We start from the raw sequence: 25,254 nt of genomic DNA on the forward strand, positions 1-25,254 counted from the left end.
AATAAATAAAATTATTAAATTTTTTTTTAAAAATTGGTGAATGGTATGTATGTAAATTACATCTTAATGAAGCTGTTTAAAAAGAAGATGCTTCTCCACTTCACACTTTATACACTGAACTTTCTGATTTAAAAAAAAGTGCTCATTTAGAAAAATTTTTATCAAGATCAAATAATTTTTTAAAAATCAATATTGAAAAAAAATAAATATTGATATTGATAGTCACTAAAATTTACTGCAATTTGTTGTCAATAGTTGGCTTAATAAAATTATTTCTAAGGTCAAAACTAAATTCTCTCCTCAAACATAATGTAGACCTATGATTGTGCTGTACATGGAATTCTCAGTAGACTCTCTGGATAAAAAGAAATTAGATCAGAGGCAATTATGGCAAAATGCTAACATCTGACAAAGCTAGGTGCTGGGTCAATGGTATTCATTATATTAATCTCTCTTAATGTTTCAAATGCTGAAAATATTTCATGATAAAAATCTAAAAGAAAGCAGAGTGCTATCACACAAAATGGTTAGAATGGCTAAAATTAAAGACTGACAATACCAAGTGCTGACCAAGATGTAGAGGAACTGGAATTCTCATACACTGCTAGTGGGAATGTCAAATGCTACAGAAACTCTGGAAAATGTTTGATACTTCCTAATCAACATAAGGAGGCCTCCCTGGTGGCTCAGCGGTAAAGAATCCACCTACAATACAGGAGACACAGGTTCTATCCCTGGGTGGGGAAGATCCCCTAGAGAAAGAAATGGCAACCCACTCCAGTATTCTTGCCTGGGAAATCCCATGGACAGAGGAGCCTGGCGGGATACAGTCCACGGGGTCTCAAAAGAGTCGGACATAGCTTAGCTACTAAACAACAACTATCAACATAAACATAAAATTACCATATGACTCAGCCATTTTATTCTTAGATATTTACCCAAAATAAATGAAAACAGGGAGTTCCCTGGTGGTCCAGTGGTTAAGGTCCCAAGCTCCCAATGCAGGGGGCCTGGCTTCCATCCCTGGTCAGGGAACTAGACCCCACATTTCACATGCTGCAACTAAAAAAAAAAGAAGACGACTTGGATACAAAATGTTCATGGCAGCTCTATTCATAATATCTTTTAAAAGATTGGAACTAGCACAAATATCAGAGAAGGCAAGGGCAACCCACTCCAGTACTCTTGCCTGGAAAATCTCATGGGCAGAGGAGCCTGGTAGGCTGCAGTCCATGGGGTCGTGAAGAGTCGGACACGACTGAGCGACTTCACTTTCACTTTTCACTTTCATGCATTGGAGAAGGAAATGGTAACCCACTCCAGTGTTCTTGCCTAGAGAATCCCAGGGACGGCGGAGCCTGGTGGGCTGCCATCTATGGGGTCACACAGAGTCGGACACGACTGAAGCGACTTAGCAGCAGCACAAATATCCTTCAGCTGGTAAATGAATAAACAAATTATGGTACATCTACATGGATAAACAAATTATGCTACTTCTACGCAACGGAATACTACTCATCAATTAAAAGGAATGAATTACTGACATGCAACAACATGGATGACTCTAAAAAAACATGCTGAGCAAACAGAGCAAGATGCAAAAGGGTACATACTGTATGATTACGCTTATGTGGAAGTTTAGAAACACAAATCTAATCTAGAATGACAGAAAAGAGGACCAGTAGTTGCCTGAGAAGGGACACAATGGAACTTTTTAGGGTAATAAAATCTTTTATACCTTGAATGTGATAGTGGTTATACATGTGTATACATTTGTAAACTCATCAAAATATACACTTAAAATTCTTTGATTATATGTAAAGGATACTTTAATAAAACTGTCTTTTAAAAAAGAATTCTAAACACACAGGAGTTGCCCTGGGCCTAGACAATGACTTGCAGTGGTTTGGGGGCTGGAAAGAGAGGCAAGAGAGATGTGGTATGGCCTGGAATAGAGGCTGTGCTAAAAGCCACAATTTGGGTTTTATTTTTTCAAGGACAAAGGAAATATGAATCACATGGGCAGCCTGTGAAGATGAAGTCTGGTTCAAGAGAGAATACATAAGAGTAGGGAAATCATGAAAGGTCTCAGATATGGATGAGAAGGATGAATTCAAGGGCACAAGTGCTCTGTCAGCCCCATGAGAGGGCACAGCCACTCAGCCAGTCTCTGAATTAGGAGGGATCTAATAGGCAAATTGATACTTTTGAACTGTGGTATTGGAGAAGACTTTTTTTTTTTTTTTGAGAGGACTCTTAAGAGTCCCTTGGACCGCAAGGAGATCAAACCAGTCAATTCTAAAGGAAATCAATCCTGAATATTCATTGGAAGTACTGACGCTGACTGAACTTTAAATAGGCAAATGAGGAGAGAGGAGTTGAGGGTTAGGGGCCCTCGGTGGAGAAGGAAGGACCAGTTATCCCTCTGGACTGTGCTGGCGGAGCGTGGGGCTGGGGGGAGAAGCACAAGGCTTGGAATCTGTTAAGAGGAGCTGGGAGCCACTTGGTTCAAGTCCAAGGATTGTCAGACATAAAGCTGGAGCTCATTAATCCGCAACGAAGCCAGTCAGTGTGTTTATGAATTTCACCCTAGCAACCTGGGAGCAGAGCGGAGGAACAAACATTTCAAGTGCCAGTTCCCTCCCAGCCCCCTGGATCGTGCCAGCTTCTCCCACAGGGCAGGCTGGCCACAGAGAATGTCTGTATGAGCCTGTCTGCTGGGTGGAGAGGCTGCCGACTAGCCCCTGAGGCCTGGCCTCAGCTCTCGAGCCAGATGCCTAACTCTTGGGGCCTCTGCTTGTGGGTCTCTCAGCTCCTGTATACTTAACCACCTCAGACCCCTGGCCAGGGCTCAGGTTGGGGATATGCATTTGCTCTGCTTGCAAGTCCCTTTTGCTCAAGCAGGAGAATCATCACAACTTTCTGGGGGTCAACTTCCTCCAGAGCCCTAACCTTTTGTCTGTCTGCCTCTTTCCCCGTCATTCCCAGGGATTTAAGCGAAAGCGGACCCCTCCCTCTTCCAAAAAGGAAAACCCTCTCCTGAGATGACTTTCAGCCAGAGTCCCATGACATGCTCTTTTCATGGTCATCCATCATATTATGTCCTCCTCTGTTAGAGCTTTTTCATCTTTAATTATCTGGTGATTAAAAATTACATGCTCCTTGGAAGACATTCAAACAAGGTAAAAATATATTGTGTTAGCCACAAAGTTCATTTGGGTTTTTCTATAAGATGGCATGACAAAACCCAAATGAACTTTGTGGCCAACCCAATAAATTATAGAATATTCTCTGTGCTTCCACCTTCCAGACGGCTTCCCAAGTGGCGCAATGGTAAAGAATTCACCTGCCTACATAGGAGCTGCAGGAGATGTGTGTTCAATCCCTGGGTCAGGAAGATCCTCTGGTGGAGGAAATGGCAACCCATTCAGGTATTCTTGCTTGGAGAATTTTATGGACAGAGGAGCCTGGCGAATTACAGTCCGTGGGATTGCAGAGTCAGACATGACTGAGTAACTGAGAACACATGCCACCTTCCAGAAACAACACCTGCTCACTCTGGTTTATATTCCTCAGGAGATACACGTATATTCCCATATATAAGAATGCATGTATTTTTATTTAATTTTTATTGTGCTAAAATATGTTACATTTTTAAAAATGTATAAAGTATGAAATAGCAGGAGGAGAAGGGGGCAACAGAGGATGAGATGGTTGGATGGCATCACCGACTCGATGGATATGAGTTTGAGCAAGCTCCAGGAGTTGGTGATGGACAGGGAAGCCTGGCGTGCTGCAGTCCATGGGGTCGCAAAGAGTTGGACATGACTGAGTGACTGAACTGAACTGATGAAATATTAAAAGTTGAGAGGCATTAAGTACATTCGCATTGTTGTGCAACCATCATCACCATCCATTTCCAGAACTTTTTCATCTTCCCAGACTGAGACTTTATACCATTTAAAACACTAACTCCCCACTTACCCCTTCCCCTAGACCCTAGCAACCACCATTCTAATTTCTTTTTTTTAAATTTATTTATTTTAATTGGAGGCTAATTACTTTACAATATTGTAGTGGTTTTGCCATACATTCGCATGAATCAGCCACGGGTGTACGTGTGTTCCCCGTCCTGACCCCCCTCCCACCTCCCTCCCCACCCCATCCCTCTGGGTCATCCCAGTGCACCAGCCGTGAGCGCTTGTCTCATGCATCGAACCTGGACTGGTGATCTATTTCACATATGATAATATACATGTTTCAGTGCTATTCTCTAAAATCATCCCATCCTTGCCTTCTCCCACAGAGTCCAAAAGACTGTCCTATACATCTGTGTCTCTTTTGCTGTCTTGCATATAGGGTTATCGTTACCATCTTTCTAAATTCCATGTATATGCATTAGTATACTGTATTGGTGTTTATCATTCTGGCTTACTTCACTCTGTATAATAGGCTCCAGTTTCATCCACCTCATTAGAACTGATTCAAATGTATTCTTTTTAATGGCTGAGTAATATTCCATTGTGTATATATAACACAGCTTTCTTATCCATTCGTCTGCTGATGGGCATCTTGGTTGCTTCCATGCCCTGGCTATTATAAACAGTGCTGCGATGAATACTGGGGTACACATGTCTCTTTCAATTCTGGTTTTCTTGGTGTGTATGCCCAGCAGTGGGATTGCTGGGTCATATGGCGGTTTTATTTCCAGTTTTTTAAGGAATCTCCATGCTGTTCTTCATAGTGGCTGTACTAGTTTGCATTCCCACCAACAGTGTAAGAGGGTTCCCTTTTCTCCACACCCTCTCCAGCATTTATTGCTTGTAGACTTTTGGATAGCAGCCATCCTGACTGGCGTATAATGGTACCTCATTGTGGTTTTGATTTTCATTTCTCTGATAATGAGTGTTATTGAGCATCTTTTCATGTGTTTGTTAGCCATCTGTATGTCTTCTTTGGAGAAATGTCTGTTTAGTTCTTTGGCCCATTTTTTGATTGGGTCGTTTAGTTTTCTGGAGTTGAGCTGCAGGAGTTGCTTGTACATTTTTTAGATTAATTCTTTGTCCATTGCTTCATTTGCTATTATTTTCTCCCATTCCAAAGGCTGTCTTTTCACCTTGCTTATAGTTTCCTTCATTGTGCAAAAGCTTTTAAGTTTAATTAGGTCCCATTTGTTTATGTTTGCTTTTATTTCCATTACTCTGGGAGGTGGGTCATAGAGGATCCTGCTGTGATTTATGTCGGAGAGTGTTTTCCCTATGTTTTCCTCCAGGAGTTTTATAGTTTCTGGTCTTATGTTTAGATCTTTAATCCATTTTGAGTTTATTTTTGTGTACACCATTCTAATTTCTGTCTTATAAGTCTGGCTACTCTAGATATCTCATATAATTGGAATCATAAATATGTCCTTTTGTGCCTGGCTTATTTCACTTAGTAGGACATCTTTAAGTTTCATGAATGTTGTATGAATTTCCTTCCTTTTTAAGGCTGATATTCTTTTTAAGAATTTTTATTTATTTATTTTATTTGGCTGCACCAGATCTTAGTTGTGGCACATGGGTTCTTTAGTTGCAGCATGTGGGACCTAGTTCCCTGACCAGGGATGTAACCCAGACCCCCTGCATTGGGAGCAGGATGTCTCAGCCACTGGACCAGGGAAGTTCCAAGCTAAATGATATTCTATTGTATGACTATATCACATTTTTGTTTATCCATTTATCCATTGATGGTATTTGGGTTGTTTCCACAAGAATGTATTCTTATATATAAATATGTTCTTACATGAAAGAATATCGTTAATACCATTGATTCTCTCTCTCACCCCAACCTAGTTTTTATACAGAAGCCATGCCCTCTCTCCTTCTATATCCTTAATCTTTTAGCAGTTTCTTTTGCCTGAAACTATCTCTGTACTCCCCGTGCCTATCTAGTCCCTACTTGGCTTTCCCAACAGGTCCAACTCTCCCCATGTCCAATGGCACCTGCTGTTCTTCTCCACAGCAGCACTTTTACAGATTAGCACATAATAAACCTCTTGTTTGTGTTATTATGACTTCCCAACTTTTTCATCAGCAGCGTATAAGATGTTAAAACACATGGCCAAGTGGAGTTATTGCAGGAATGCAAGGATGGTTCAGCATCAGCAAATCGATTATGGAATTTGGTGTTGAAAGAACTCTTGGGGTGGGCATCAGAAGACAGAATTAAGTGCTATCTCTGTTCTGCCATTGACTAGCTGTATAACCTTTTGCATCCCTCCCTCCTACTTCCAAAGGGGTTCTCAGGGAGGCCTCTTCACTGAGGAGGGGAGCACAGCTTTGAGAAGCAGCCTACTCTTCTCCCTGTTCTGTTTTCTTCACCTGTAAAATGAAGAAACGTTCTAATTCCATGATTTTATAAGAAACATAATAGAGTCAAGCAAAACAGGAAGGGAAAAACTGCTGTATAGCTGGGTCCTAGCCAATTGTGTCCATGGTTCTGGTGGGCTCCTCAGAAGAGATCAGACTCACAAGTGCCACACTGTGGACTGTTGGGACATGCATAAAAGGCTTAGACACAGCTAGGGTAGACTGATTACAAAAAGAAAGAAATTTGGACTAAATACAGTGGTGGATGATGGAAGTACCTGAAGTAGTTTTGATAATAAACAAAACTGAATCTGATCAAGCCTCTAGATCTGCATTGTCCACTAGAGTAGTCAATAGCCACATGTGGCTACCTATATTTTAATTGGGCTAAAGAATTGATGCTTTCAAATCAAGGTGCTAAAGAAGACTCTTGAGAGTTCCTTGGATAACAAGGAGATCAAGCCCGTCAATCCTAAGGAAATCAACCCTGAATATTCATTGGAAGGACTGTTACTGAAGCTGAAGCTCCAATACTTTGGCCACCTGATGCAAAGAGCTGACTCACTGGAAAAGACCCTGATGCTGAAAAAGATTGAAGGCAAAAGAAGAAAGGGGAGGCAGAGGATAAGATGGTTAGATAGCATCACTGACTCAAATAGATAAAAATCTGAGCAAACTCTAGGAGATAGTGGAGGACAGAGGAGTCTGGTATGCTATAGTCCATGAGGTTACAAAGAGTTGGACATGACTTAGCAACTGAACAACAGCGATAGTTGATTTACAATCTCGTTGGTTTCAGGTGTACAGCAAAGTTAATTAGTTATCCATATACATATCCACTCTTCTTTAGTTTATTTTCCCATACAGGCCATTACAGAGTACTGAGTAGAGTTCCCTGTGCTATACAGTCCTTATTAGTTATCTATTATATATATAGTAATGTATGTGTATTAATCTCAATCTTCCAATTCACTGCAACCCCATCTATATTTAAATGAACATAAAACTACATAAAACTACAAATCCAATTCCTCAGTCACACTGGCCACATCTCAGGAACTCAAAATTTGCATGTGGCTAGTGGCTACCATATTGGACAGTGCAGATACAGAAATTTTCTGTAGCTGCAAAATATTCTATTGGACAGCACTGGCCTAGCTCTAACTACCAATTTACAGGGAATACAGAGGACAGAGGAACATGTGAAATCATACCATGAGGATGCACTAAGCAATGTTCAGGTTATGGGAAATTCTTATTTTTTTTTTCAACAATGACAAAAAATTACAAGAAAAAAAATGAGTGGAGAGTAAACCTATAGATTAACAGACTTAAGAAACATACTAGCCAAATGCAATGTATGGATTTATTTGCATCTCGATTCAAACAAACTATTAAAATCATATTAAGACAATTGGGGAAATGTGAATAAGATAAGATAATTGATAATATGGAGTAGTTATTGTTATTGTAATAACTTTCAAGGGAGTATAATCTGTGAAAATGCTGAATTGCTATGCTGTACACCTGAAATTAATATATTATTATATTATTATATTATAAATCAACTATACCTCAATAAAAACTAATAATGTATTAAAAAGAAAAAAGAAAAGAGAAGCTGGGATGATGAGAAGAGGTAAGAGAGGAGAGGAGAGGTTGTAGAAAGGAAATTTTGCAGACTAGAGAAGGAAATGGCAACCCACTCTGGTATTCTTGCCTGGGAAATCCCATGGACAAAGGAGCCTGGTGGGGTACAGTCCATGGGGTTAAAAAGAGTTGGATATGACTGAGCAACTAACACACACAAGAAGGGAGAAGAGAGCCAGGAAGAGGCACTAGGAAGGGTGGGAGTTAGGCTGGCTCTTGGCTGCAGAAGAGCCACTGTTTCTAGGAGGTACAGTAAGGCCCCTACATACGAACCTTCAAGTTGCAAACTTTCAAAGATGCCAATGTGCATATATATGTCCAGTGATGTCAGGCATGAGTGAAATTGCAGCTTGCCCTCCATCTCCTGTTGCTGACGATCCTTCATCTCTACCATCTCCCACCTCCTCTCCCTTCTCCAGTCAGTAACTCTTCTTGCCTGTTCACTCGATGCCAGCCCCTGTGTGCCAGCTGTTGTACCATACTACAGTGCTTTTCAAGGTACTGCACTTGAGATTAAAAAATGTTCTATTTTTTGTGTTTGTTTTTTATGTATTACTTGTGTGTAAAGTATTACAGTACAGTCCTATATATAGCTGATTGTGTTAGTTGGGCACCTAGGCTAACTTTGTTGGACTTAGTGAACAAATTGGGCTTACAAGCTGGCTCTTGAAACAGAACTCATTCGAAGGTAGGGGATTTACTGTACTGGCCTATCCCCTCACCCCCAGGGTGGCCTCACCAGCATTCAATCCAATTCATGGCAATAGAGTCAAGACACAACGCGCATTTCTGGGCCATCCCAGGCATGCTCCTCTCAACCCATTCTACTTTGCTTCCATCTCTCATAATGGAGGGGCTTCCCTGGTAGCTCAGTTGGTAAAGAATCTGCCTGCAATGCAAGAGACCCCGGTTCGATTTCTGGGTCAGGAAGATCCCCTGGAGAAGGGATAGGCTACCCACTCCAGTATTCTTGGGCTTCCCTGGTGGCTCAGATGGTAAAGAATCCACCTGCAATGCGGGAGACCTGGGTTCGATCCTGGGTCGGGAAGATCCCCTGGAGGAGGGCATAGCAACCCACTCCAGTATTCTTGCCTGGAGAATCCCCATGGCCAGAGGAGCCTGACGGGTTACAGTCCATGGGGTCACAAAGAGTTAGGCTGAAGCAGCTAAGCACTCGCCATGACTGAGCACTCACTCACAAGACCACATGTAACAGTGAGTTCCTTAGGGTTATAACTATGAGATGCTGCCTGCAGTTCAGAGGATGGAGCCCAAAACTGAAAGCCAGGAAGCTACTAACAATGTCTCAAGACAGAGGAGGAAGGTGGAAGGGGACAGGGTAGCCAAGGATCAGAGTCAGGTTCAGTAGGCCCCATAGGAAGTCCTGAGCTAGTTCTAAGGGTGTAACTGGCATGTTGTCTATGCTTGACTTGCATATAATGAAAACATGACTTTTACTGAGTCACTTAAAAAACCCATTCAGTGGGGACTTCCCTGCTGATCCAGTGGCTAAGACCCCAAACTCCCGATGCAGGGGGCCTGGGTTTGATACCCCTGCTCTAGGAATTAGATCCCACATGCTGCAACTATGAGTTTGTATGCTGCAACTAAAGAGTCTACGTGCTGCAAAGAAGACTGAAGATCCTGAGTGCTGCAACTAAGACTCTTTGGAGCCAAATAAATACAATTTTAAAATGTATCTCCTGAATGTGACGGTTTATTTTATGTCAACTTGACTGGACCACAGGGGACCAGCTATTTGATCAAACATTATTCTGGGTGTGTCTGAGGGTGCTTTGGGATTTTTTGTTTGTTTTGTTTTTTCAGCCATGCTGCACAGCTTCCAGGATCTTAGTTCCTCAACCAGGGATCGAACCTGGGCCCTGTGAGTGAGAGCACCAAGTCCTAACCACTGGACCACCAGGGAATTCCCCTGTGAGAGTGTTTTTGAATCAGGTTAACATTTGAATCTGTAGACCAAGCAGATTGCCCTCCTGCGTGTGGGTGGGCCTTTTCTAATCAGTTGAAGGCCTGAATAGACTGAAGAGGGAATGCCTCCCACCTGACTGTCTTTGAACTGGTACATTGTTTTTTTCTGCCTTCAGACTGGAACTGAAACATCGGCTCTTCCTTGGTCTTGAGACTGCTGTCACTTGGCCTGGACTACATTATCAGCTCTGTGGGTCTCCAGCTTGTCGACCCAAGACCTTGGGACTTGTCAGGCTCCCCAATAGCATGAGCTGATTCCTTAATAAATCCTTTTCTCTGTATATATATATATACCCACATCCTATCAGTTCTGTTTCTCTGGAGAATTCGTACAAACACACTGAATAAATAAATGCCATTACTGGATAAATATTCCAATGGACCCCATTACTTTTCAGCTCAGGTAACATAGAGCCTTTGAGTCCTTCAAAGTAACAAATACAGCCTCTCTTCCATAATTAGAATATCCAGCCCAAGATACTCTTCATAACTTCTCCCCTCCCCCAGCTCAGGCCTGCTTCCAATTGAAACCGTCCAGCAGTAAGTCTGTGTGACTGACTTCCCTTTCTATTTCTCCATCTTGCACTTCCCCTTCCCTTCCGCACCTCCAGCTCCTCACGGGGAGGGTGGAGTAGGGGGAGGAGTGGTGTCTCTTGACCTGGTTCTCTCTCTGGGCCTGGCAGGTATCTAGAACTGATTCTCTCTTCCTCGTGAGTGTTCATGGGCCTGGCAATGGCAGTACCTCTCAGCTTCTCTCTAAGTAGAGGTCTCCCTACTCCCCACCCCAGAAGTCCTCTTGGGTAGTCTGAGACAACCTGTCCTTACGCTGTCTCCTTTCAGGGCCAAGGAAATGCCCAGACAACCTTTCTCCCAACACAGTATAGGCTGATCCAACATGGCAATGTTCTCCTGTCTTAGTCACCAAGGCAGTGAGCCTGTCATTTGCCCTTTAGATGTCCGGGGTGGGAAGAGACCCCAGTCTCCAGCCTGCTTTAGCTTTCTCAGCTATGGAGCTAACACAGTCCCTGGGGCCCCGGCAGCAGCATGTTGAACTAGCTGAACTAGCACCTCTCGCTGGGGCCTGGGCTTCTTTGTGGCTGGGTGGAGGCTGGGAGAACCCAACATTCTACATGTGACATTCTACATGTGTGCAAACACCCTGAGTGCAACCCTCAATCTATTCAGGCTTGGAGCCTGAATAAAAATTTTAAAAATACTGTCTTTTTCCATCACTCAGACAGACATTCCTGAGGCACTTTTTACGAGGCTCCTCAGGAAGTCCCCAGTGATATGAGACCCCAGTTCCCTACAATAATGATGAACTTGAATCGGTGTTCCCTTCTTCCCTGTTTCACTCTTCCCTGTCCTTCATTCCTGTTCCTTGGGGAAGTGGGAAGTGTTGGTGGTTCAGTTGTGTCTGACTCTTTGCAACCCCATGGACTGTAGCCCACCAGGCTTCTCTGTCCATGGGATTCTCCAGGCAAGAATACTGGAGTGGGTTGCCATGCCCTTCTCCAGGGGATTTTCTTGACCCAGGGATCGAACCCAGGTCTCCTGCATTGTGGGCAGATTCTTTACCATCTGAGCTACAAAGGAAGCCCTTGGGACAATTTCACATACACACGGACAAAAAAATTATGCAAAGCCCTTTTCTCAGGCTCTGCTTTCAAGAGGCAGTGAGGACACCGGCTCAGAGGGACTCCTTATTAGGCTTTGGGTTAAAAGGCGTCACCTCCCACATACATCCTTCCCCATATAAACTCTCATTTTTAGGGGGTGGGTGGGGTCTCAGACACGGCAACTACTACCCATCTCTACCTCAAATCTCTCCATCTATTTTCTACTTCCCACTCTCAAACCTTTCCTATCCTTGACCCCCAGAGTCCAGGAACCATTTCTTTTGTAAATCTGTGTATGATGACAGATACCAATTTGGAACCTCACTCTGTAAGTTCACAATTACTGTCGCTCGGCTTCTCTGTAGAGGTTTCCATTTTCAGGTCGGTTACCCACTAAGCATTCGACCTAGAGTTCCTTTTCCGGAAAACAATGACATCTAGTTTTTCACAGTGTGTATACCACAACTTCCAGTTCTCCTACCATCCTGCTCACCCCCCATCCCCCACCACACCCAGACCTGTTCTGAGCTGGGTTACTAACGTCAGTCTGAAACTATGCCCACTCCCTCCCCACTGCTAGTGATATAATGAGGCGCACTCCACCTAAGATCTGACTGGCAAACAGCCTCTGCCTAAATACTACACAGCTATAAATGCAGCCTAATACTGTGTTTGTTTTAGCAGCCACGTCATCTGGCTACTTAGTGGCTCCCGCTCCCTATTTCCTAATGCCCGCCGGTCATTTCCACTCGGATGCCTGCAGGCTCCTCAGATTAACAAGCCCACAGCAGGGCATCATCATTGTTACGCCCTCCCACTTAGCTCCACCTCATGTATTTGTGGTCTTGGTGGATGGAATCATTGCAGGCTAGCCACCTCAGAGGCTTTCGGAAGGGCTCTGACTCCAAGTCTGCAGAAACTAGCCTTAACAGGCTTCCTCAGCCTCAGCCTATGCCTGTGTGTGAGGCCCACGTGTGTGATCTTCCTCTGAAGTCCAGTGAGACTGTGGCTTGAAGCTCTATGTCCCTCTTCACTTCTGACAGAAACCCGGTGACTGTGCTTTTCCAGTGTCATAACTTTCTGCTCTCATTTTATTCCTTCATGGAGTCAGGTTTCTCAACGATGACACCTTGCTATTAATTTTCAGAGACTCAGGATCATGCTGGCTGCCTTTAAATAGCAGTCATCTGAGTGCCTAGTCCCCAGTCGCCTAGGACCATCAAGTGACCAGGGCTCATTAGGAAGCCACACAAGTGGCCTGCACGCTGTACTCTTAGCACCCTGGCTTCACAGGCGAGATCCTGAACACTGTGATCGTCTCCACTCACACCTCTCAGTTGTTGATGTCACCCCGAGAGGCTATCCTAGGGCACCTTCAAAGTACCTGCTTGGGTCCATGAATCCACAGAGGCTGATAGGCATGTCCATGCTCTTGGAGAGACAGAGGAGACCACAACACCACTGGAGTGATTAAATCCACAAGGTGGAAGCCATTCAGACTGTGGCTGGGCAGTTCTTAACTTGGGACCTATCAACCTGGAGGTGGTAAATCCCCAGAAATGTTTGGTGAAATTCGATGATGGGTATTTACACTTCTGGGGAGAAAATTTACATTTTCCCTCAGATTTGCAAAGGGATTTGTGACACAAATGAAAAGTTCAGAAAAGGAGAACAAAGGAGCCTTACAGAACCACTATTTTGTTAGAATGTGTTTATTCCTGATGATATTATATATATATAACTGATATGTGCACTGTAAAATTGGGAAATAAGATGGGCACAAAGAAGACTCTAAAATCACTTTTGGGAATTCCCTGGCAGTCCAGTGACTGGGGCTCCATGCTCTTACTGCCAAGGGCTCCAGTTCGATCCCTGGTCAGGGAACTAAGATCACACAAGCCACTCAGCACAGCCAAAAAAATGTATACACATCCCTCAAAATCTGGACAAGATGCTCCTTTGTGACCTGCTTCTTTCTCCTTAAGGTATTATGGACATTAAAGATTTTTCTAGAACTTTAATGACTTAAATGACTTCAAAGTACTCAGTCCTTTGGGGTCCCCTATTTTTTCACATTGGTTTGTTTTGCTTGTCTTTGCTATTATAAATAATACTGTAATAAACATCTTGCACACATTTTCAAAATACATCTTTGATTTATTTTAATACAATTCTAGAAGTGGAATTTCTAAATGAAAGGGTATAAATGCTTTTATTTAAGGACTTTAGTATCGACAAAATTGCTGTCCATAAAGGTTGACTGCAATTTATTCCTCCATAGTAAGGGGGTATTTGCAATTTGAAATATTACATCTCAGGTTGTATTGGCATCTCTTGTGGAAGCTGGTCTATGCTCTAGCTGTAGATTGCACAGTTAACATTGCCTGAGAAGTCTTTCCAGAGTTTTGGCAACCCTCTGACAGGTGCTGTTCAATAGAAGATGACTCTGCTTTCGTTTACCATTTTAGGAGGCCTGACATGGTGACAGATTAATTTTCAGGCAGTGATTAGAGTTCATGAGATTGAGTGGTGACAAATAAATATTTAGTGTCTCTTTAAAAAATTCCCTCCTCTCACTCCCTGGTGCTCCAGGAATTAGGACTCTGGGCTTCCACTGGAGGGTGCAGGAGTTCGATCCCTGGTCGGGGAACTAAGATCCCTCATGCCACTTGGCGTGGCCATAAAAGAAAAAGATTCCCTCCTCTCATCTCTGGCTTAAGTCAAAATTTCTATATCTTGTTAAAGTTTAAGAATTATGGCTTATCCAGAAATAAACCCACACACGTAGGGTCAGTTAACCTATGACAAACAAGGCAAGAATGTACAATGGGGTAATGACAGTCTTGTCAATAAATGGTGCTAGGAAAACTGGACAGCTACATGTAAAGGAAATGAGAACATTTTCTCACACCATATATAAAAATAAAATCAAAATGGATCAAAAGCATAAACATAAGACCCCAAATCATAAAACTCCTAGAAGAGAACATAGGCAGTATGCTCTTTGACATTGATCTTAGCAGTATTTTTTTGATCTGTCTCCTCAGGCAAGGACAACAAAAGCAAAAGTAAACAAATGGGACCGGCAAACTTAAAGCTTTTGCACAGCAAAGGAAACCACCAACAAAATGAGAAGACAACCTACTGAATGGAAGAAGATGTTTACAAACTATTCGTCTGGTAAGAGGTTAATATAAAAAATATATAAAGGTGTAAGATAGATAGCTAGCCAGAAGCCACTGTATAGCACAGAGAACTCAGCTGGGTGCTCTGTGATGACCCAGGGGTAGGATGTAGGGGGAGAGGGAGACTCAGGAGGGAGAGGATATATGTATACTTAGAGCTGATTCACATTGTTGTATAGCAGAAACACAACATTGGAAAGCAATTATCCTCCAATAGATAAATAAAACTACTTGACAAGAGAAAAAATATATATATAACTCATACAACTCAATATCCAAAAAGAAAACAACTTGATTAAAAGATGGGCAGAGCAGCTGAATAGGCATTTTTCCAAAGAAGACATACACGTGGCCAACAGGCACAAGAAAAGATGCTCAACATCACTAATCATCAGGGCAATGTAAGTCAAAACCATAATGAGATGTTGCCTCATGCTTGTCAGCATGGTTATTGTCAAAAAGGCAAGAAATAATAAGTGTTGGCCAGGATGGGGAGAAAAAGGAACCCTAGTGCACCGTGGGACTGTAAACTGGTACACCTGCTATGGAAGACAGTATGGAGATTCCTCAAAAAATTAAAAATAGAGCTACCCTATGAGCCAACAATCCACTCCTGGGTATTTATCAGAAGAAAATCACAAGACTAATTCAAAGGATACATGAACCCCAATGTTTATAGCAGCATTATTTACAATTGCCAAGGGATGGAAGCAACCTAAGTGTCCATCAACAGATGAATGGATAAAGAAGACATAGTATGTTTATGTGATATGTGTATACAGTGGAATATTACTCAGCCACACAAAAAATGAAATCTTGCCATTTGTGACAACATGGATGGACCCAGAGGGTATTATGCTTAGTGAAATAAGTCAGACAGAGAAAGACAAATACTGTATGTTTTCACTTATAAGTAGAATCTAAAAAATAAACAAATAGAACAGAACAGAAACAGGCATACAGATACAGATAACAAAGTAGTGGTTACTGATGAGTGAGGGGTGTAGGGGGAAGGGTAAAATAGGTGAAGCGGATTAAATTACTAGGTATAAAATAAATTACAAGGATGTAATATATGGGACATGACTGAGTGACATCACTTCACTAATACACAGTACAGAGAATATAGCCAATATTTTATAAAAACTTTGTATGCAGTATAATCTACAAAAATATCAAATTACTATGCTGTATCAGTTCAGTTCAGTTCAGTCACTCAGTCATGTCTGACTCTTTGCAACCCCATGGACTGCAGCACTCCGGGCTTCCCTGTCCATCACCAGCTCCCAGAGCTTGCTCAAACTCATGTCCATTGAGTTGGTGATGCCATCCAACCATCTCATCATCTGTCATCCCCTTCTCCTCCTGCCTTCAATCTTTCCCAGCATCAGGGTCTTTTCCAATGAATCAGTTCTTAGCATTTCAGCTTCAGCATCAGTCCTTCCAATGAATATTCAGGACTGATTTCCTTTAGGGTGGACTGGTTGGATCTCCTTGCAGTCCAAGGGACTCTCAAGAGTCTCCTCCAAAACCACAGTTCAAAAGCACCAATTCTTCGGTGCTCAGCCCTCTTTATGGTCCAAGTCTCATCCATACATGACTACTGGAGAAACCATAGCTTTGAGTGGACAGACCTTTGTTGGCAAAGTAATGTCTCTGCTTTTTAGTATGCTGTCTAGGTTAGTCATAGCTTTTCTTCCAAGGAGCGAGCATCTTTTAATTTCATGGCTGCAGTCACCATCTATAGTGATTTTGGAGCCCCAAAAAATAAAGTCCATCACTGTTTCCATTGTTTCCCCATCTATTTGCCATGAAGTGATGGGACTGGATGTCATGATCTTCGTTTTCTGAATATTGAGTTTTAAGCCAGCACTCCTCTTTCACTTTCCATCAACAGGCTCTTTAGTTCCTCTTCACTTTCTGCCATAAGGGTGGTATCATCTGCGTATCTGAAGTTATGGATATTTCTCCCGGCAATCTTAATCCCAGTTTGTGCTTCACCCAGCCTGGCATTTCACATGATGTACTCTGCATATAAGTTAAATAAGCAGGTGATAATATACAGACTTGATGTACTCCTTTCCCGATTTGGAACCAGTCTGTTGCTCCATGTCCAGTTCTAACTGTTGCTTCTTGACCTGCATACAGATTTCTCAGGAGGCAGGTAAGGTGGTCTGGTATTCCAATCTCTTGAAGAATTTTCCACAGTTTGTTGTGACCCACACAGTCAAAGGCTTTGGCATAGTCAATAAAGCAAAAGTAAATGCTTTTCTGGAACTCTCTAGCTTTTTTGATGATCCAACGGATGTTGGCAATTTGATCTCTGGTTCCTCTGCCTTTTCTAAATCCAGCTTGAACATCTGGAAGTTCATGGTTCACGTATTGTTGAAGCCTCACTCGGAGATGTTGAGCATTACTTTGCTAACCGTGTGAGATGAGTGCAATTGTGCGGTAGTTTGAACATTCTTTGGCACTGCCCTTCTTTGGGATTGGAATGAAAACCGACCTTTTCCAGTCCTGTGGCCACTGCTGAGTTTTCCAAATTTGCTGGCATATTGAGTGTAGCACTTTCACAACATCATCTTTTAGGATTTGAAATAGCTCAACTGGAATTCCATCAGCTCCACTAGCTTTGTTCGTAGTGATGCTACCTAAGGCCCACTTGACTTCTCATTCCAGAATGTCTGGCTCTAGGTGAGTGATCACACCATCGTGGTTATCTGGGTTGTGAAGATGTTTTTTTATAGTTCTTCTGCGTATTTGTTGTATACCTGAAACTAATACAATATTGTAAGTCAACAATACTTCAATTATAAATAAACAAATTATGGCTTATCCCAAAGTCCCTGTGGCATGCCCTGATAATTTAATAATTCAAGGGGAAAAATGAGCATGTCTAAATAAAAAACCATCCATAATTAACAAACATCTGCATAAAGGCATTTCTTATTTTATGGAACAGACATGCTGGGATTCCAGAAAATTGTGGCTAGCTGAAATCCTATTTCTAATTTCTCTAGGATTGCCCAGGGTGATTCTCTTTATGAAATAATAACATTTGTTGCAAATCCACATTTTTGTCTAGCTAGAGGGCTGCAAGTCACTTAGTCTGTTTACCAGAATACTAATGTATGAAGAACTTTGTGTTAGGACCCGTAGGAAGGATTTTGCTTTTAGTTCTGCTGTCACAACTGTTCCCACTGTCTTCTCAATCTTTGGGTACCAGCAGCTTGAAAGGCACAGCTGAGGGAAAGCAGATTAATGTGGAAAGTGACCCCAGAGTCACCAGCCCAGACAGTACTGTTGTAAAACTGGCCAGCAATGTCAACCATCAGTTTTTTGGTAGTGTTTTTTGGCCGCGTTGTGGGGCATGTGGTATGTGGAATGGAACCTGTACTCCCTGCAGTGGAAGCGCAGAGTCTTAACCACTGGATTCCAGCAGTTTGTTTAAATGGAAAATTGTTCCTAAAGGGAAATGCCTGCATTTCTCTGGTTTTACAGTAAGGCTAAAGATTTCCACAGATGGTGACAGCATGGCATGAAGACACAGAATATTTTGAAACTTCCCCCATCGACTTAGCTTTTCAGTTTCTTAATGTAATACAACCAAATCCAAGTTCATGATATAACTCCATGGAAAAAAGAGAAAGAGTAGGCAGAAGTCAGAAACAAATGGGGCGTGTCCACAAAATGCCATGCTGAAGTTTGTGGTTTCAAGCTTGGAATGCTTTTTCCCAGAGGAAAACAGTACTGTTTAAAATGGTCGTTAGATTTCTAGGCTAGACCTCAAAATTCTATATATGTTATATTATGGCTGAAATACCCATATCTTATAATTAAAACTTAGTAGGAAACAAACTGTCATTTTACAAAAATAATTTTTAAAGAAACAAAGGATAAACAATTTCAGAACAGAAAATAAGACAGGTTTTATTCATCCAAATTACTAGTACTTAAAAAAAAAAAAACAGAACACACTTAATAGAAAGTAGAAAAGAAGCCATTAACTTTCAGGAAGATTTTAGTAGGTACTTCTGAGTACTTTCAAAGAGTTTAAGGACTTGAAGTCACTGGTACTTTTGGTCTAATTTTAGTTCACAATGTATGGCCTTTTTTCAATACAACCATAGCCCTAAAGTTCCCTGGTTTAACATCAGCCATGGTTAGGTGGGGCTTGGGCTAGTACATGGAATTAAAAGAGGGAGAGAGATTATTGAACTATCTACGTACTAATTGGAAGAAGCTCTGGGGAAAAGGTGAAGGAGAACAAAAGTGAAAAAAGATAGTCTGAGCTGGAATTACTTTGCCTGGCATGGTGACAGACAGTGGTGAGCAAAAAGAATGGTGAAGGTGAAGAAAGCTTGGGTCTGCCAGTGTCCTGGCCTGCAGAATGGCTCCTCTGAGCCTGAGAGCTTGGGTTCTGTACCTGGTGTTGGGAAAGGCATGCAAAGCACCATGTGTATCCCACCACTCACATACTCGCATGTAAGTCCTGCTTTAATAATACTGGTGTTAGAAACCTCCTCATGCCTGCTCCATAGTTCTACAAAGGACTGGTATTCATGCTCCTGGATCCTGACTGACCCTGGAACTTGTTTTTTGGCTAACAGAACACTGTGGAATGACACTGTGTGACTTCTGAGGCTAGGTTCTAAGGAGTCTTGCAGCTACCACCTGGGTCTTTTGGAACACATGCTTTGGCTGCCATGCCAGCTTCAAGAAGCCCAAGTCCTTGGAGACTGCCATGCTGTAAGGAAGCCCACAGCTGCTTTCCAGCCACTCTAACCCAGGGGCCAGATGAGAGTGAAGAAGATTCAGATAAGTCCAGCCTTATGCACCATTTGACTTCAACCAAACTCAGAACCTCAAGGAAGCACCGCAGAGCTGAGCCTTTTTTTATCATCTCTCAGAACTGTGTGGCTAGTGGTAAAGAACCCGCCTGCCAAAGCAGGAGATGCCTGAGACTAGGGTTCGATCCCTGGGTTGGGAAGATTCCCTAAGGAGGGCGTGGCAACCCACCCTGGTATTCTTGCCTGGAGAATCCCATGGACAGAGGAGCCTGGCAGACTATGATCCATAGGGTTATTTTATTTATTTATTTATTTATTTTTGGCCACACTGAGTGGCATGCAGGATCTTAATCCCCCAACCAGATATCGAACCCATGCCCCCTGCATTGGAAGCATACAGTCTTAACCACTGGACTGACAGGGAAGTCCCTGGGGTGTCTTTTATATAACAATACATAACTAGCACCCAGATTAAGCCCCAAACAGTTCCCTAAGTGCACCAAAATTTCAGTTCCAAACTACTGTCTACTCCCATGAGGATGTGCTCACTCATCCTTCTGCATGCTCAGCATGACGGGACATCAAGAATCTCCCCAGCATTTATACTTCAGCTTTTACTAAAAAAATTTTTTAAAGATATGCATTTTTCTTTTCTTTTTTTAAAAAATACTTATTTGGCAGTGCTGGGTCTTAGTTTCAGAATGTGGGATCTTTAGTTAACAGCATATGGGATCTAGTTCCCTAACCAGGGATTGAACCCAGGCCCCCTGCATTGGGAATGTAGAGTCTTAGCCACTGGACCACCAGGGAAGTCCCTTATACCTTAGCTTTTAGACCTCAGTTAGTTTCTTCTTGGATCTTACTTGTGGGCCCCCTTTGCTAGGTTGAAAGTTTTGCGATTACAATTAAGGAAAAGAAATTAAGTAATAACAATCATGAGCCTCTTGAATGAATAAAGGTAACATTAGCTACTGGTAGCATTCTGGTGGGGCAGCCTTGGTGGAACCCGGGAAGTAATTCTGGGCCAATGTTCCAGAGCTGACTGGAAAAACAGCTTCCTGTTGCTACCATTTCACTGCTCTTAGTTAAAATCATGTTTCTCTTTCTAAGAATTGGGTCCTTCTAGAGACATAGAACACAGTACAGGTGTATTTCAGAGACTGACTTAAAGAATTCAGTAAAGAAAGACAATCTGGGCACTCTGCCTGAGATTCCTTGAGCTGCAGAAACGACTTTAGCAGAGCAGTCGTTTTCTTGCTGAGTTTTCACAGGATTGTTGTTGATGATGATGAGTCTGGTAGACTCAACACTGAACAATTATACACATGAAGGTAGTCAGGACAACACAGTCATTGAGCTGACCGAGAGATTCCAGTTTCACCAATTCCCTCCTCTCAGAAGAAGGAACGAAACATGTTCATTTTGTTAATGGAGCTGATAAGACACAAAGAATTTGTCCAGGGGTCAGTGTCTCCCACAGGGTAGATAATCAACGGGAATTGCTTTCTTCCTTCTCCCTGGAATGCTGTCATGAAACACAGATGGTACTCAAAAACTCTGCCTAATGAATGAATCTATGACTTAGAAGTCCTGAAACTGAGTCGCTTAGAGTCAGGTAACCCACAGAGATACTATAAATAGCCAGACTGAAAACAGTTCCATTCATGGTGTAACTGAGTCACACCCTAGCTAACTATACAGGGTAGTCATCCAGAATGCAAAGGGGCAAAAGTAAAGAATGTCATCAGGATATCATCAGGTTAAAAAAAAAAAAGCATCTTTGTTTCCAGAGTTTATGGACGCCCTGTATATTAAGACCAAATATTTCTGATCTTTCACTGGTTTGATCTCAGAGGATGTAACAAATCTTTGTTGTGTGTTGGAAGGCTTTGTTCAAAATCCTGTGCGAGGACTTCCCTGGTGGTCTGGTAGTTAAGACTTCGCCTTCCGATGCAGGAAGTACGGGTTGGATCCTCGGTCAGGGAACTAAGATCCCACCTGCCTCGTGGCCAAAAAAAAACAAAACATAAAACAGAAGCATTATTGTAATAAATTCAATAAAGACTTTAAAAATGGTCCATGTCAAAAAAAATCTTTAACAGGAATCAAACCAACACTGTAAAGCAATTATCCTTCAATTAAAAATAAGTAAATTTTTAAAAACTTAAAAAAAACCTGTGTGGCATAAACCCTATGGTCAGCACCGCCAAGGAGTCTCGCACAGAAGAGGGACTCAGAAGTGAAAAAGGTGCTTGTGAACTGGACTGTGATAGCTGGTTCCTCTTGGGCCCCCAAGGGCATGGCGAAGATATAAGCAGTGCAAACCTGAGGCCCAACGGCCAATGGCAAGGAAAGTGGGAGCAGAACAAGAGGCCTGACCCCACCCCTATAGCTCCCAGATCTTTCTCAAGAAATATTTTCCCTGAGGGGACTTGCCTTTCTTTTCTCTCTGCTTCACCATCCAACCCCTGCGGAATCCCTGGAGGACCTGGGAGAAACATTCTTCCTAATATTGAAATCCCAATTCCCCAGGTGATGAAATTAGGAGGTGTGTCCTTTGCGAGGTGATTAGGTCATGAGGGCAGGGCCATAGTGAATGGGATTAGTTAGTGTCCTTATAATAAAAGAGAGCTCAGAGAGCTCCCAAGCCCCTCATGTCAAATGAGGCCACAGAAGCAGATGATCATCTAGGAATAAGGAAATGGGTTCTCACCAAACACTAAATCTGCCAGCATATTGATCTTGGACTTCCAGCCCCCAGAACTGTGAGAAATCAATGTCTGTTGTTTCTGAGTCACCCAGTCTCAGATACTCAGTCTGAGTATTTTGTTACAGCGGCTGGAATGGACAAGACAGTTCTCCAGTTGTCCTTGTGATGAGGTCAAGAAGTAACAGAAGTTTGTGATGGTTAATTAACCACCAAATAAGGAGCCCAGCCTGCTATTAAAGTTAGGCTAATTGAAGAATATGATTGTCCAATAAACCTTTGGGGGAAATGACAAAAGGAAAGTTCAGCATGTATGTCACTGACTAATTTACATCTCTGGACACTCTATTCATCTTCCAGAATCATCAGAAAACACTTCAGCCAACATTTTTCAGAAGAGTTTACCAAGAAGGAAAGTGATAATGATTTCACTAACCAGGAGGAAAGGAAAGGAGGGGACTGGCATTGGGCCTCTAAAAGAAATCAAAAAAGAAAGAAATCGACTTCCACTGTTATCACCACAAAACAACAACAAAAAGATTACAACTTTAAAGGCAACTTTGAAGCCTCTAGATATATTTTAATTGCCTCAAAGTTCTCACAAATCATGATGTAAGAAGCAGTATTTAAAAGAGAGGGAGTACATAAAGATAAAAAAACAAAGTTGCAAGTCAGAAATGCTAACTTGCTTCTTTTTTAGAAAACAATCTTTTTTTTATTAGAAAAAAATTCTTTTAGTTGAAGTGTATTGTGATTCACAATATTATGTTAGTGTATAAAAACTTTTAATTCTGAAATAATTATAGATTCACAGGAAGTTGTACAACTTAGTACAAAATTAAAATCGGGAAATGTACAATACATAGACTGTATTCAGATTTCATCAGTTTTACATGCACTCATGTGTGTGTGTGTGTCGGGGTTGGGGGGGGTGCTCTGTGCAAAGCTATCACATGTGTAGCTTTGTGTAACCACCACTGCAATCAAGACACTGAGTTCTACCATCTCCAAAATTTCCCTCAGGTTATTCCTTTATTGCTACACCCATTCCTCTCACCTCCCCCATCTGAACCCCCGGCAATAGGAAGCTATTCTCCATCTCTAGAATTATGTTATTCCATTAAAGTTATATAAACAGAGTCATACAGTATGTATTCTTTGGAGACTGGATTTTTTTTCCCACTCAGCTTAATTCCCTGAAGATATGTCCACCGTGCTGTGATATGTACAATGTGTCTTAGTCAGCTCAGGTGGCTGTAACAAAGTACTGCAGACTGGGTGGCTATACTTCTCATAGTAGTGGAGCCTGGAAGTCAAAGATCAAAGTATGGCAGACTGGATTCTTGGTGAAGGCCCTCTTTCTGGCTTCAGACAGCTGCCTTCTTGGGGTGTCGTCACCTGACCTTTCCTCTGGGTGTAGGATGGTGACAGGGGAGGGAGGGAGAAGGAGGAAGAGTGAGTGCAAGCACACTCTGGCATCTCTTCCTCTTTTTGTTTATAAGAGCACCAATCCCACAATGAGGGTCCCAACCTCAAAACCTCATCTAAACCTAATAACCTCCCAAAGGCACCACCTCCAAACACCATCACACTGGAGCAGGGAGGGATTAGGGTTTCAGCATATCAACTTCATGAGTACATAAACATTGAGCCCATAATACAATAGCTTGTTCTATGGTATAGTGTGTTCATGGTATGGATGTATCATAGTTGAACCAGTCATCCATTGAAGGACATTTGGGTAGCTTTCAGTCTTTGACTATTACAAATAAAGCTTCTATGAACCTTTGTATGCAAGTTTCTGTGTGAAAATAAGTTTTCATTTCTCTGGGAAAAATGACTGAGTGCAAGGGCTGGGTTGTATGGTAAGTCCATTTTTAGTTTTAAAAGGACCTGCCCAACTGTTTTCTAGAGTGGCTGCATCATTTTACATTCCCGGCAGGAACATAGGAGAGATTCCGTTTCTTTCCATCCTCTCCAGCATTTGGTGTTGTCAGAATTTTAAAAATTTTAGCCATTCTGGTAGGTGTATGATACTATCTCATTGTGGTTTTAATGTGTATTTCTGTAATGGCTAATGATATTGAACAACTTTTCATGTGCTCATTTGCCATCTGTATACTCTCTTCAGTGAAATATCTGTTCATGTCTTTTGTCAATTTTCTAATTGTATTATTTATTATCATTAAAATTGAGAGTTCTTTATATATTACAAATACAACTACTTTGTAAGATGTATGATTTGCAAATATTTTCTTCCAGTTGTTAACTTGTCTTTTCTTCTTACCAGGGTCTTTGGCAGAGTAAAGCTTGAAATTTGGATGTGGTTTCATTTTAAACTTAAAAAATATATATAGTGATCTCCCAGCCTACCCTGCATTCCATTCCAAATAAAGTCATGTACATATTTCATCCAGCTGTCTGCCCATCCATCCAGCCAGCCAATGTTTTTATTAAACACTTAACTATGTTTCAGGTTCAGAGTCAGGTCCTAGTGATGTGAAAAGGAATAAAGTATAGTTGACTTTAGGTGTCTATAATCTAGCGGGGACAGGGACATGGAGCACGTGCCTTCTATGGAATGTGGTAAGGGATGGAAAGCAGGTTGTGGGAGCCCAAGATAGGGCACTTGCTCTGACTGGGGGAGGTGGGAACGCCGATCCTTGCTTGCCTCTTTTCACACAGCTTCTCAAGGACTGTCAGTTATGGGTGATTGAAACCCTAGTATTATTCTAACTATACGTAGATCATGGTATATTTTGTAAAAACATTTCCACCCATTCTTCTCATGAAAATGACCACTCGTTCATTTTCTAGAATATTCTTTCCACATCACCCACTGACTAATACTCCAACTGCGATCCTATGAGGTTAATGGAGAATTCACCCCTGGATGTGATCATTTTTCAAAAATAAAATAACACCTGTTAGTTCAACAGGTGGTCTTCACTAAGAAGTTTGGGCATC

General features: G+C 42.0%; 1 long non-coding RNA gene across 5 annotated transcripts in view; it reads left to right on the forward strand.

The window, feature by feature from the left end:
- LOC110122200 (uncharacterized) overlaps window positions 1-24,699 on the forward strand; it is a 34,012-nt gene extending 9,313 nt beyond the window's left edge. Inside the window, exons 3-6 of one of the 5 annotated variants that reach the window (XR_011485770.1) lie at window positions 3,311-3,431; window positions 14,653-14,785; window positions 22,648-24,309; window positions 24,578-24,699. This is a non-coding gene — a long non-coding RNA (uncharacterized lncRNA). Of the gene's footprint in view, window positions 1-3,310; window positions 3,432-6,761; window positions 8,496-14,652; window positions 14,786-19,400; window positions 24,509-24,577 lie in introns of those variants that run through there. The other 4 variants (XR_011485773.1, XR_011485771.1, XR_011485772.1 and 1 more) reach the window with 4 other exon arrangements.
- Window positions 24,700-25,254: the final 555 nt, after the last annotated feature.

This window comes from Odocoileus virginianus, chromosome X, assembly GCF_023699985.2.
Source record: "Odocoileus virginianus isolate 20LAN1187 ecotype Illinois chromosome X, Ovbor_1.2, whole genome shotgun sequence".
In the NCBI taxonomy this organism is placed as follows: domain Eukaryota; kingdom Metazoa; phylum Chordata; class Mammalia; order Artiodactyla; family Cervidae; genus Odocoileus; species Odocoileus virginianus.